Raw genomic sequence first — 14,391 nt, forward strand, 5'->3', positions numbered from 1 at the left:
TCGGCCTGCAGCACAACTGCTGCGACGTTAAATTTGTCAGGCTATTTATAGAACTGAAGGCAGAGTAGGGAATTCCTGCCACAGACCCAGGCAGCTGACCTGAGCCTGTGGAATAGCCTATATATAACAAAAGAAATATAAGAGATTACCAAAAGATTACTGCTTGCTGGCTCTCTTTTCTTTAAGACAGTTCTTATAATTGGAAAGAAAATGTACAGGTAATAAAGATTAATATGTTATTAATTATACAATCATTATAGAGAATTTTTGTTTTGTTTAAGAACACATTTTTAATGTAATTTGGCTATACCATTGTATAGCTGTCAAATAAAGATTCATGGAAATACCAACATTTAAATTGGCCCAATGACAAGAAAAAATGTGATAACTGATTTCATCTGGTGATACATATTGCCCTTTATTGCTGTTCATAAACATTTTGACAAGCTTGTGTTATCTTCAGCTTTGATATAGATCCACTCAATTATCACAAATTATATAATTCATTCAGTCAGTAAGTCAACAATTTATGGAAGGTTGACATTCAAGAGGGCTTATTCGCCATTGGAGTTAAAACAAGCTTTTGTTTACTTAAAAGTCTGGAATGGAATGAAAAAATTATGTCCCCTGCACAGACCTGAAGATTCTCCATGGAGCAATGCTGTATTCGTATGCAAACATTTGCACATATCAAGTGCCCCCTTGTGGTTAATAAAGGCTATGCAACTATAGACTTTGTCATTTAATTTGGGGAATGCCAGTGTTGCAGATAATTACTGATGGAATCCTTTAATAATGGATGAAAAGCAAATATTTGTAGTATTGTAGTATGTACGATGTAGTATTGACTTTTAGTTTATATATATTTAACTTCTGTGCATATATCTATGCTGCAGAGTTCCACTTCTCAAGACTGCCGACAATTGGAGTTGTAAATGCATTGAAACATTTTAAGCATCAACATTTTAAGCTATTTAATAAAAAAAAAATTGTATTTAACTGCTCCTTGTGATTTCAGTTTTTTGAATCTCCTCTATTGAAATAGGAAAAACACCATGTATCTGAGCTCTAGATTATGTTATGAGTTCAGAAATACATGTTATTCATCAGTCCCAAAATGAACACTCATAAAGATAAACCAGCAAAACACTGACAATATGTTACCTTCTGATTTCCTGTGTTTGTAGTCAAGTTAAGCGGTTGTGTACAGTATGAGCAGTATTTGGTGTAATATTATATATAATATTTGGTGTAGTATTTAAGCGCAATGCACTACATTGCATATTAGACCCACACATGCATGGACCTACACTCGGTAAGCACGTTATTAGGTAGACCAGTACACCAGTTTGTTAATGCACATATTTAATCAGTCAATCACGCGGCAGCAACCGTGAAATGATTCTTGGTGCCAGACAGGGTGGTTTGAATATCTCATAAACTGCTGATCTCCTGGGATTTTCATGCACAACAGTCTCTAGAGTTTGACCAGTTTGGCCAGACTGGTCAAAGCTGACAGGAAGGTGACAGCAACGCAAATACCGGTAACCACACATTACAGTGGTATGCAGAAGAGCATCTCTGAACACTCAAAGCGTCAAACCTCTAAGTGGGTAGGCTACAGCAGCAGAAGAACAATAAGTCAAAAAATGAAGTCTAATAAAGTGTAGAGTAATACAAACCAAAATGCTGGTTCGGGTATCGAATCCCACCCGTAAAACGGCGATGTGGACAGTATGCAAAGCCTTAGTTTCAATTTCAAAAATAGCAATCTTCTAAAGCATTTGAAGGCAGATCACGCGAAATAGCACAATGAGTTCACCAAGGCAAAGGGAAACTGAATTGTAAACATTTACAAAAAATTGCTAACTGATGACCATCTTTTTTTTCTGAAGCTGAAATGTAAGTGGTAATGCATACACCATATTCTGAACAATCGAGAAGCTACAGTAGTTCTAGGAAGCAATCTGGCCATTTCAGGGGGTTTAAAATACAAGCACCACAGGAAATGTAATGCTACAGTATTATAGTTATCAAAGAATTTATGTAGCTGTTGGTTTATAAACACAAGATCCATGTTTGTTTGTTGACACACAAATTCAAACTACCAGCAAACTAAACACAGCTTTCCACTATGCTGTATCTACATGAAAATAAACAAAGCAATACATCATTGGACAAATGCTGCACGCAATATTAGAATATGCCGTAATACCCTTCCATTCTAAACTAGGAATCAAGCGATAGTAGTAGCCTACGAGCAAGCAATCTGCGGCCATTTCAGAGAGTTAAGAATGCAAACACCGTACGGAATTGAATGCTACATTCATTATGAAATCATTCCTGTGTGGTTTAAATCTGTAGCTGTTGGTTTACTTGTGGCTTATTGTATTCCGTTTCTTCATCCGTGTTTGTTGATTGACACGCAAATTCAAACTACCGGCAACATGAACATTGCTTTCCACTATGCGGTATCTACAGAAAAATAAATAAAGCGATACATCATCATTAGGCTATTTATCCATCGGATATTGAAAGTGAAAATTCCCTGCTTTCAGCGAAAAATGGACCACGTTAATCTCACCACCATGTTTGCCCCATGCCATACAAAATGCATTGGCAAAGTTTACCATTACATAAAAATCTAATTGTACAGAGACTATTCGTATAAAAGTCAAATCATTAGACCAGTTGCCTATGGTAAAATATGCACAATGAAAGCCCAATTATAATACTGTACGAGCGTAAGACTATGCATATGACAAGCCATTGCTCTAGATATGTTTTAGATCCACCTTTTATTGAAACATAATACTTCTTAAGGTCCACCTTAAGATGTACTGGAGAAGATATGAACAGGGTCTAAGGTAGGCGTGGTTTAAGGGTGGAACAAGCCTCAACTTGGACCACTTCAACTGACAGCGAGTCAGGCTTTTCCGTGCCACCGGCGATGACACGGAAGGAAAGTTGACAGTCATTTATTTTGAGACGTAAGGCACTACCACTTAACCATAAAAGCTTTACTGTAGATCCAGTGGAAATCCTGTCAAACGTTCTTCATCAAAAGCTACCATTTCAATGGCAGGATTAAGCTTGATTACTAATAAAGTTCATTCAACTGGCTTTGAAATGAAATGACATGCATTTTGTGATGAAAAGTAAAAAAGAAAAAATCAGTGAAGGAATTTCCAAATGACACTGAAATGGCCCTTCCGAGTTTCTGAGCACAAATGCTTTTAGGTGTGCATTCAGGAGGCCGTCACTCTTATCAAATCTTAAAGGGCTGGTTTTGCTGTCCGATCAACTATTTGGTGATTTGCTTGCACGGTACGTTGAGGACCACTTAACCATGCACAGCTTTGATAGAATCACGCAGGTGGTGATGGATGAAAAAATGTGTCGACAGCCCATTTCACCTTGACTTTACAGAACCACTCAATTAAGAGCTGTTCTATCTTGTGTCTAGCTAGTGCTTCACTTTCAGGCGTGCTGAAATCTCCCAGTTCTTCTCGACGCCTATAGGTAGCTGGGCCTCTATTTAGTAGCAGAGAAGGAATGCATATCTAGGATCAGGTTTTCCCAGCTTATATCCTAACCTTGTCAATTATGAACTAAAAAACACTCCTGTTGTCAGGTGCTTTTGAAACATTGTCCCTTGTTACAATGGCTACCCACCTTACACTTTGACTAGCACAAATCCATACTTTATACAGCTGTATTGGCCTCCTGCATGCTATTTGTATGCTATATGCTGCTTCTACCAAGGCAATTCAAAACGTAGTTATTTTGCCATTAGCCATGTAAAAAAAATTTTTTTACATTGTACACAAACACTGCTAGACCTACAGAAACACACGTTTATGGCATAGAGTGTATTATGTTATACAAAAGATTATGTCATTAGTCCTATTCCAATATTACATATTATTTTATTTTCAATTTATCTATTTTCAGATTATCAACTTTAATGCTCTTTAAAAATAGAAACATTTATGAATTGTTAATGTTACTCTTTTCAGTAATATAATAGATAGTAAACATGTCAATATATCATTAAAACTCCTTAGTTCATGATGTAGCCGGTAAAGTTTCTGTTCCTGTCAGTTTATTGTTTCCCCACTGTTGCATGACTATATTTGTTCACTTCCAGGTTGCCCAAGTTTAGCAATTTTAATAAATAATAAACTTTAAACGTGCTATTATATAACTAAAAAATATTGACACGTTTTTATGAAACAAAATAATACCAGCGAAGATCATAACACAGGTTATCAAGCCGTTCACAGCAGTGAATGACTCAGTGTTAACTATTGCTCAAACAGAATTAAAAAATAATCCATCCATTATCTGAACCCGCTTATCCTGAACAGGGTCGCAGGGGGGCTGGAGCCTATCCCAGCATACATTGGGCAAAAGGCAGGAATACACCCTGGACGGGTCGCCAGTCCATCACAGGGCACACACACCATTCACTCACACACTCATACCTATGGGCAATTTAGACTCTCCAATCAGCCTAACATGCATGTCTTTGGACTGTGGGAGGAAACCGGAGTACCCGGAGGAAACCCACGCAGACACGGGGAGAACATGCAAACTCCGCACAGAGAGGCCCCGGCCGACGGGGATTCGAACCCAGGACCTCCTTGCTGTGAGGCGGCAGTGCTACCCACTGCACCATCCGTGCCGCCATAAAAAAATAATGTATAATTAAAACATGAATTCACATTACTCATATGGCTTATTAAATTGAGCTGAACTTTCGACGTAGCTGATGTAGCTGGCAGAAAAAAAATTATTACAACACGTCTTGTTGTTTATTGGCCTCTTAGACATTGAGCGCAACCAGATGATATTAATGGTATTAGCTAAATGCAGCTTGCATATCAGCTTACAGTACTGGCATAAATTGAAATCACTGGCTGTGTCCGAAATCTCACTATTCACTAATTACTAATGTCCATATAGTGCACTATATAGATGAATAAGAGGAAGTGTTTCCATGTCATTCAACCAAGTCAATGTTGGAATATGAAAATAATTTGTGAAAACTGAATGAAAGTTTTTTATTTATATGATTTATACGACGTGGTCTAGCTAGCTTATGTCATGTTAACGTTAGTTGTCAGCACCCCCTAACATTGTTTTATATGTGATGAGTCAACATGAGACTCTTTGGTTGGTCAAAATGTCCATGACATATGATCTAACATATGACTCTGAGCGGCGGAATGTGTAAAATTGATGAAAAGCCTACAAAGTGAATGGCCGTAAAGTACTTTGAATTCCCATGGTTATTGAACTAGCATTTGTCAGTCACTGTCATGCGAATTCGGGACTTGACTTGAGTAAAATTGAAATAAACCAGCCATAACTGATGGTACTGAGTATTATGTGAATGTCCCTAGAAACCTTTCAGTTGGTCAAGTAGTTTGCTTTTGGCTAACCAGTTGGCTAACTTAGCTAGCTTCTAATGTATCACTTGTGGGGAATTTGTAAAGGCAGTGTTATCTATAAAATGTCTTAAAGGTACAATAGGTAAGATTTTTGTGTTAAAACATTGTTACAAGACCACAGTAAATCCCTTCCTATCGTTGAAAAGGGCTCACTGACATGTTGACTCAGCCTCTGCCTGTGTTTATAGTCCTTAAATTCTGGTTTCAAAACATACAGTTGACAGGCCGTCACTCTGTACCAAAACATTGTACAGCTGTAAAATAGTTAAAGCTCATTGGTTGAAAATTGGTTCTAATTGCCACAGCAAATAACGTGGGGGCTCTGGTTATTTGTGAGTAGCTGCCCAAATTGCATCTAGACAAGCTACCACTGAAACTGTGTACACTATTGCTTATTATCCAAGCGAAGACTACATGTATAGTTAAAACAGTGCATGTTGTGGTTTGAGGGTGTTTGTTGTTGCAATTCCTCTCTTGACCGTTAGGAGTGTGAAATTACCTATTGTACCTTTAACATGAGGCCATATTGTTCAGAGTGGTCATGAGTCTTGGAGCGCACTTACTGTCAGAAAATAAATTTAACTGGTTATTTTGAGTTATGTTAAGTTAACTCCCTCTAAAACAGTGTTGATGGCATAAACTCACCATTAGTTTCAAACTGTTTTCAATTATGCATAAAAACGCTGATTGTACCCTCAAGTTTGTGTTTTGAATGAAGAAAAGCTGAGCCTGTTGTTGGGTATCTACGAGCTGGGGAACAATTTTTTTTTAAACAAAAATTCTGGGTTTGTTTAAAAATATTTCTGAAGGTTACATAGCTGGCCTAACCAGCTTTGTGAACTAAGCCCTTGGTGTAATGAAAAATAATAAACAATGGCGGAGCTATGAAACGTTGCCTTCCTTCAATTTTATTAGGCTAGCCTTTTATTGTATCAACATTACAATACAAATCACCTAACTAGACAGAACAAACAGAACACAGGGAAGCAGCCGCTTCCATCATAATTTAATGTCCATTTAATTAAGCGTTATGGAATGAGAACCTGACGTATATCGTGTATATTGGCACAGATAGCAGGGTGTTTAGGCACAACACCACAGGTTTGAGTTCCATAACGCTTCTATATAAAGTTTACCACATTTATCTTTCAAAATTTCACAAAAGAAAGACAAGACAAACTTTAAATTAATGCATTTTTAGAGGAACTATGTTTTATGGGAAATGTATTCTTCCGCTGAGCAGTAGTTTATTGGTTGCTCAGCAACAGTATTGCTAACATTAGCTAGCAATAATGTATACCCACACCACTAGCTAAGCAACGGTACTAACGTTAGTTACTAGCAGTAATGTATCCCCACTGCAATAACGTTAGCTAAGGAACGCTACTGCAATAATGTATCCCCACTGCACCAACGGTAGCTAGCTAGCTAGCTTTACATAAGGGGTGCGTTCGTAAATTCACTCTGAAAATTAACTGATTTCAGAGAGATCCATGACATTGAAACCAGAGCACTCTGAAATCAGATCAGATTTTCAGAATTCATTTATGAAAGCACCCTCAATCAGAGCGCCTAGCGTGTGCTCTGAGTACTCCCAGAGCACAGTGCTCAGAATTTTGGAACAGGGATGCTATCTGAATTTCTAAATGACCAGAGAGCACTCTGGGGGTGCTCCGGCACTCGCAGAGCGTATTTACAAATGCGCCCTACACCTGACGACACTGAAGTAATTTGTCTTCGTTGTAGATGTTTATCTGGACGCTGCCAGAAAACTTGCAGTTATTGAAATAACTCATGGCGTCGTTATGACTGTAGCTTTGAAAACAGCATTTGGTGGTCTTGCTGGTATTTTGATCCAAGGATGTTGCCTTAGTTGCATTTTTTCATTCCTACTCCCCGAGAAGGTCAAAAGTCACTAATTTTGTTTTACTTTGGTAGGCTACTAGCGGCGAGATGATGATAATGTTAAGTTCTGTTAATTTCAAAGATGTGTCAACATTCCATTTAGCCAATCTAGTTTACAAGTTAGTGAATAGTAGGGGTAAGCCCAGTATTCATTTCAGACAATTATTTGTAGACTCTTTTTAAAATATGAAAGTGATTGGATTCATTATCTGTGATCAGAGAAGCTTTCATTTTTATTTTTGGCTGCAGCAGCTGTACATCAGTGATGAATGGTAACATAAAGTTAACACTGTTTTGTGATAGGCCAATTCCTCCCTGGTTCCTCCCTCTTAGATCAGGAAAACTACTGACTGCTGTTATTTTCCTCAGTTCACTCTTGTGCCTGTCAAGTGACTGTTGTGTCTGAACTTGTTACAATCATAGATTACGGATATAACTACTTAACTAGTATGTAGTCATTGTGTGACCAGGGGTGCGTTCAAGATTGCAAATGTTAGAGAACATATTCAAACTTTTTTCTGTTACAATTTGAAAAGGTAGTGCGCTGATAACAGAAATGGCTGCTGACGGGGAAGACGTGACCCGTTGTAAACACACATCCATGTGCTTCAAACAAGCTACAGAACAGAGCTAACTTTAGACGTATAGTTAATTGTAAGGACTGTCATGATTTTGTGGACATGGACATTTTAGCGAGAGGTAAGGTAGTACATTTTGTCAATTTAACTTTTTTCTGGTGGTGATTCTTGTTATTTAGTTACTCATTTTTAAACGTGTTTACCAGCCAGCTAGCTAGGCACTAGGCAGCCAGCTAGCTAGGCACTGTGACGTGTAGCTAGTGAGCTTGCTTGTTATGTCCTACCGATTTTTCAAATTACCTGTGAAGTGGTCTGAACACACTTTAATGTGTAAGGATGGCTGAAAATCCTTTGTCTAGCCATTGTTCACATGTTTTATATAGACGGTTTCAGGTTTTTAATTAATGCTAAGGTTAACCAAATAAAGATTAAAGAGATTTACCTGCATAACAGAGTGCAAAACTGTAGTAGTTGTGCTTCAGGTGAAAGTCTTGGTTTAAAAGTACTGCAAATAACAATGTAGCATGGGGGACTGCTTAAATCATAGACATATATGTCTATGGCTTATATGACACCACTTCCAAGTTGAGACGGGTGCGTGGGGGTTGGACCCAAAATGCACGACTCAGAAACAATGGTTAGATAAAGTCCCGGCAGGGCTTTATTCGGGACGAATCCCAGGAGCGTAGTCAAAACAAGCAAAGTCCATACACGTAGATCCAGCCAAACAAACACTAAACAAACAAAAAGCATGGTGCCGAGGGAAGAGGCAAACTCGTAGTCGGTAGACATGCAGGAAGGTCCGGTAGCAGGAGAGCCGTCAGCGGGGCAGAAGTACAGGCGGACGGCAGGCAGAGTCGTAGTCGAGGGCGATGCGGAAGTCGAAACCATGAAACAATCAGCGAGGCAAAGGTACAAAACGAAGACATGGTCAAAAAACAAAAAATGGTCAACGAAACAGAAATCAATAAACGATGGTCGGTAAAACAGGCTTGGATCTTAACGTGAATCAATCAGTAATAATGCTCAAGAGTTGCGTAGTAAACTAGAGGCAGACAATTTTGCAGTGAACAGTAGCGCGACTGGGATATAAATGCAGGTGTAGACAGGTGTAGACAATTAGTTAGAGCGTAGCAAGGAAATGGAAAACAGGTGCGATGGATGACAAGTTTAACAAGGTAATTAGTAATCGTTAGTAATAAACCTATCCTGCCCTAGCATTAGTAAATTAGTAAATAACATGCACGAGAAACGTAAGGTAACATGAACACATGATTAGTTTGTTAGTTTCTACCCAATCCTGATCTAGCGTTAGTAGTTTTAGTAAATAGACAAATGGAAACAATTAGGGAGTGAATGACAGAAAGAGAGAGAGAGAAAAGGCGGAACACAAGGTTTGCGGAAAGACATGTAAGTGTATGTTTAAACAGTAACCAGTCTCCGTAACAATAAACATAAATCAAAACATAACACAAAACGAAACTAAGACGATAACCACTCAACATAACGAAAAAAATCGTAACGAAACATAACTAGACATGACGAGAAAATAAATCGTAACAAGAAATAAACTAAACAACATGACGAACCTAGACTAACATAATACATGATAAGACAATACAAGACTAAGACAAAAATGAATAAACATAAAACATGGCGAGACAGACCTGAAACGTGACAGGACCCCCCCCTTAACGACCGACTCCTGGCGGTCATTTGAATTTGTCAGGGTGGTCAAGATGGAAGTCTCTGATGAGCAAATTGTCCAGAATGAGACTGGGAGCGACCCAGGAACGCTCCTCAGGACCATAGCCCTCCCAGTCAACCAAGTATTGCACCCCACGGCCCCTCTTACGAATGTTCAAGAGTTTCTTAACAGTGAAAGCAGGGTGGTTGTCAATAATGCGGGGGGGAGGTTGTGGGGGATCCGGGGGACATATAGGGTGAGAGGATACAGGCTTAATACAAGAAACATGAAAAGTGGGGTGAATCTTAAGGGAAGCAGGGAGTGACAATTTTACAGAGGAAGGGTTGATGATACTGTGAATCTTAAAAGGACCAATAAAGCGGGGTTGCAGTTTGTGGGAAGTGGCTTGGAGGGGAATGTCCTTAGTGGACAGCCAGACGGAGTCACCTGGTTTGTAGGCCGGAGCTGGAGTGCGGTGGTGATCAGCAAAACGCCGATTACGGTCTGCCGTGCTTAACAGCGTGGCCCTGGCATCCCTCCAAACCTTGGTGCACCGTTTCATGTGGATGGCGAGGGAGGGAACAGCGATCTCGGCCTCCTGGTCAGGTAACAGTGGAGGTTGGTAGCCCAGGGAGACCTCAAACGGCGATTTCCCGGTGGCGGCGCAGGGTAAGGTGTTGTGTGCGTACTCCACCCAGGTAAGCATCTTGCTCCATGCGGCAGGATTCTTGGCCGATACGCAGCGTAGAGCGCCCCCCAGGTCCTGATTGGCCCTCTCCGTTTGGCCATTGGATTGAGGGTGGTAGCCTGAAGAGAGGCTAGCTGTGGCCCCGAGGGCTACGCAGAATGCCTACATACTTGGGAGATGAATTGGGGGCCGCGGTCGGAAACGATGTCCAAGGGAAGTCCGTGGATGCGGAAAACCTCTCTCACAAGAACATCAGCGGTTTCTTGGGCGGTGGGCAATCCAGCCAGGGGGAGTGCCGCTTTGCTGAATCGGTCCACCACAGTCAGGATGGTGGTGTTGCCCTCGGAAAGGGGAAGTCCGGTCACGAAGTCCACTCCAATGTGGCTCCAGGGTCGGCTGGGCACAGGCAATGGTTGAAGCAGTCCAGCAGGGGCCTGGTGAGATGCTTTGCTTCTGGCGCATGTGGTGCAAGCCTTGATAAAGCGTCTGGTGTCGGGGATCTTGGAAACCCACCAGAATTTCCTCTTCAGCACCGCCAAGGTGCGGGTAAAGCCGGGATGGCAAGAAAGGAGGGATGAATGGGCCCATTGCAGCACCGGAACCTCACGCTCAACACAGGTGTTAAATTGGCGAGAAAGGGCGTCAGGTTTAACGTTCTTGGAACCAGGACGGTAGGTGAGAGAAAAGTTGAACCTCCCGAAGAACAGTGCCCATCTGGCCTGTCGGGAGTTCAGCCTCTTGGCTGTCTGGAGGTATGCCAGGTTATTGTGGTCAGTCCAAACAATGAACGGCTTCTTGGCCCCCTCCAGCCAATGTCTCCACTCCTCCAATGCCAGTTTGACTGCCAGCAGTTCTTGATTACCAACGTCATAGTTCCTCTCCGCCGGGGATAGCTTCTTGGAGAAGAAGGCGCAGGGGTGTAGTCGGTTGTCCGCGGCCGCCACCTGAGAGAGCACAGCTCCCACCCCTGTGTCGGAAGCATCCGTCTCAACCACAAACTGGCGGGTGGGGTCGGGGTGTACCAGGATGGGCGCGGAAGAGAACAGTCTCTTGACCTTGGTGAAGGCCGTCTTAGCTTCAGGGCTCCACCGGAATGGCACCGCAAGGGACGTGAGCTTGGTTAGAGGGGAAACCACTTGACTATAGGAACGGATGAATCTTCGGTAAAAGTTGGCGAATGCCAAGAAGCGCTGGAGTTGCTTATGTGAGGTGGGTGTGGGCCAGTCGGTGACCGCTAGAATCTTCTTGGGATCTGCCCTGATCCGTCCTCTCAAGAATGAACCCAAGGAACTCAATTGTGTCGGAGTGGAAGACGCATTTCTCCGCCTTGACGAATAGTCTGTTCTCCAGGAGTCTGTGTAGCACTTGCCTGACGTGTTTCTCATGATCCTTGGCATTAGTTGAGTAGATTAGAATGTCATCCAGGTAGACGAACACATGGCGACCCAACAGGTCCCGAAGAACATCATTCACCAGGGCCTGGAACAGGAGCATTGGTGAGGCCGAATGGCATGACCAGGTATTCGAAGTGTCCGAGGGAGGTGTTGAAAGCGGTCTTCCATTCATCGCCCTCACAGATACGGACCACGTGGTAGGCGTTGCGGAGATCCAACATGGTGAAGATGGTGGCCTCGTGAAGAGGGTGGAACGCGGAGTCCATCAAGGGTAGAGGATACTTGTTCCTCACCGTGATGTTGTTCAGCTCCCTGTAGTCAATGCACGGGCGTAGGGAGCCATCCTTCTTCTGTACGAAGAAGAATCCTGCACCGACGGGAGAGGAGGATGGGCGAATTAGTCCGTTAGCCAGGCAGTCACGGATGTATTTCTCCATAGCCTCCCTTTCTGGTCTGGAGAAGTTGTATAGGCGACTTGAGGGGAGTGACGAACCGGGAAGGAGCTCAATGGCGCAGTCATAGGGTCGATGAGGCGGCAGTGACTGAGCCTGTGTCTTGGAGAATACCGTGCCCAGGTTATGGTAAGGAGTGGGAACGCTCTCCAGGGAGGGCTTGGGAGTCTGAGGTAGAGCTGGTACTCCCTCTGTTGGTGGTGGAGCGGAACGCAAGCAGGAGAGATGGAATTTCGGATCCCAAGCTTGCACCTGGTTAGAGCTCCAGTTGATCGTGGGGTTGTGTTTCTGGAGCCAGGGTAATCCTAAAATGAGTTGGTCATTGGGAGACCGGATGACGCGGAACTGGATCATCTCCCGATGATCAGAAATGACCAGTTGTATGGGAATGGTGATTTGTGTGATGCGGCAGAAGGTCCTTCCATCCAGTGACTGGGCGTTCTAAGGGTGGGGTAGAGGAAGGGTGGGAATGTTCAGTTCGGACACCAAAACTTCGTTGATGAGATTGGCGTCCGCTCCAGAATCCACCAACGCGTTAATCCGGGTTGTTCTGTCGGGACGAATTAATAGCGTGGTGAGCATGGGGCGATGGTTGTCTCCGTTAGAACCCTCATCTCTGTCGACTGCTCTCACCTCCACTGGTCGCCTGGTCCTGAAGGGGCACCGAGCCTGGGTGTGACCCGGCCTCCCACAGTAGTAGCACGAGCCGGTGGTTCTGCGGCGTGCTCGTTCCTCGGTAGAGACCTTTGTCCCGGTCCGGGACAGATCCATGGGTTCGGATCCCTCAGATTGTTGCTCCTCTAGTCGAGGACTTGGCCCCTGCCTGGGGTACGGGTTGCCGGGAAGGATCCAGGCGGATCGCGGTGTGCACAAGCTGGTCGAACTGAGTGATGGGGTCCAGTTGCGCCAACTCGTCCTGGAGCGTCTCGCTCAGGCTGGCCAGGAAGAGATTCGCCAATGGCGCATCGTTCCAACTAGTAGCCGCCGCGAGGGTGCGGAAGTTGATGGAGTGGTCTGCCGCGGTCTTCCGCCCCTGGCGCAGAGCAATCAGTCTCTGGGATGGCTCCTGGTCGCTGGATGCGTGTTGGAAGACTTTCCGGATCTCATCGGCGAAGACTGGGTAACGAGGAGGGAAAGAATCCCCGGACTACACCACCGTAGCCCAGTCCAACGCCCTCCCCTTGAGTGACACAAGTTAAGTCATGCCCAGTCCCCGAGTACGAGTAATGGATAAAGTAATTGGTTTACTTGTACATGGAAACGGATAGTGTATTGCACTACTTGTTCAACCCTAGTGAATAGTGAGCCATTTCGAAGTAGAGTTTAGCGATGGGAACGTTCGTTCACTTAGGTGACCCGGATCTTTTGGTTTGTTTAAAAGATTTGTTCGTTGGGCTCACTCGTACTTCCGGAAAGTACCCGCATGAGTCTCATATTAAGGGTCTCCCTTATAAGATGTGCATCTAGTATACATGGGCTATGATATGAACGATTCGGTGTGATACAATTTGGTGCAATTCGATGCGATACGAGGCAGTTCTTAATATTTGTTTAATGTACAGTTGTAGACATTCATTTTCCATTATAAATGAAGTAAAAAAAAGTAGTAGAATCAGACAAATGCGTGCCAGAGTTGTATATCAAAGTAAAGAATGAAGTTAAAACAGAATTGTCAAATGCAGAGCGAGTGGCTTCCTCGTGATTCCTCTCCAAGGAATCACCACCTTAACGCGATGGAGGGGTTTGTGTGTCTCGGTGATCCTGGGAGCTATGTTGTCGGGGGCATTAGCCCCCAGTAGGGTCTCCCAAGGCAAATTGGTCCCGGGGGAGGGGCCAGACTAAGAGCGATTCAAAGACTCCATGATATAGCCACATAATGACCAAGCTACCTCACCCGAAAAATGGAAACCGGGGGCCCCTTCTGGAGCCAGACCCGGGAGGGGAGCTCGTCAGCAAGCATCTGGTGGCCGGGCCTTATCCCATGGGGCACAGCCTGAATTGGGAACGTGGGGAATGTGGGGTCGCCGCCCTGTGGGTTCACCACCTGCAGGGGTCGGCACCGGAGTCAGGTGCAGGGCGGTGGGCAAAGGCGGGGATCCGGGTGTCCTGATCCCCGGCGTCGCAGACTGGTTCTGGGGACGTGGAACATCACTTCTCTGGTGGGGAAGGAACCGGAGCTGGTGCGGGAGGCGGAGCGGTACCAACTAGATATAGTTGGGCTCACCTCCAAG

This window comes from Conger conger, chromosome 9 (genome assembly GCF_963514075.1).
Source record: "Conger conger chromosome 9, fConCon1.1, whole genome shotgun sequence".
In the NCBI taxonomy this organism is placed as follows: Eukaryota; Metazoa; Chordata; class Actinopteri; order Anguilliformes; family Congridae; genus Conger; species Conger conger.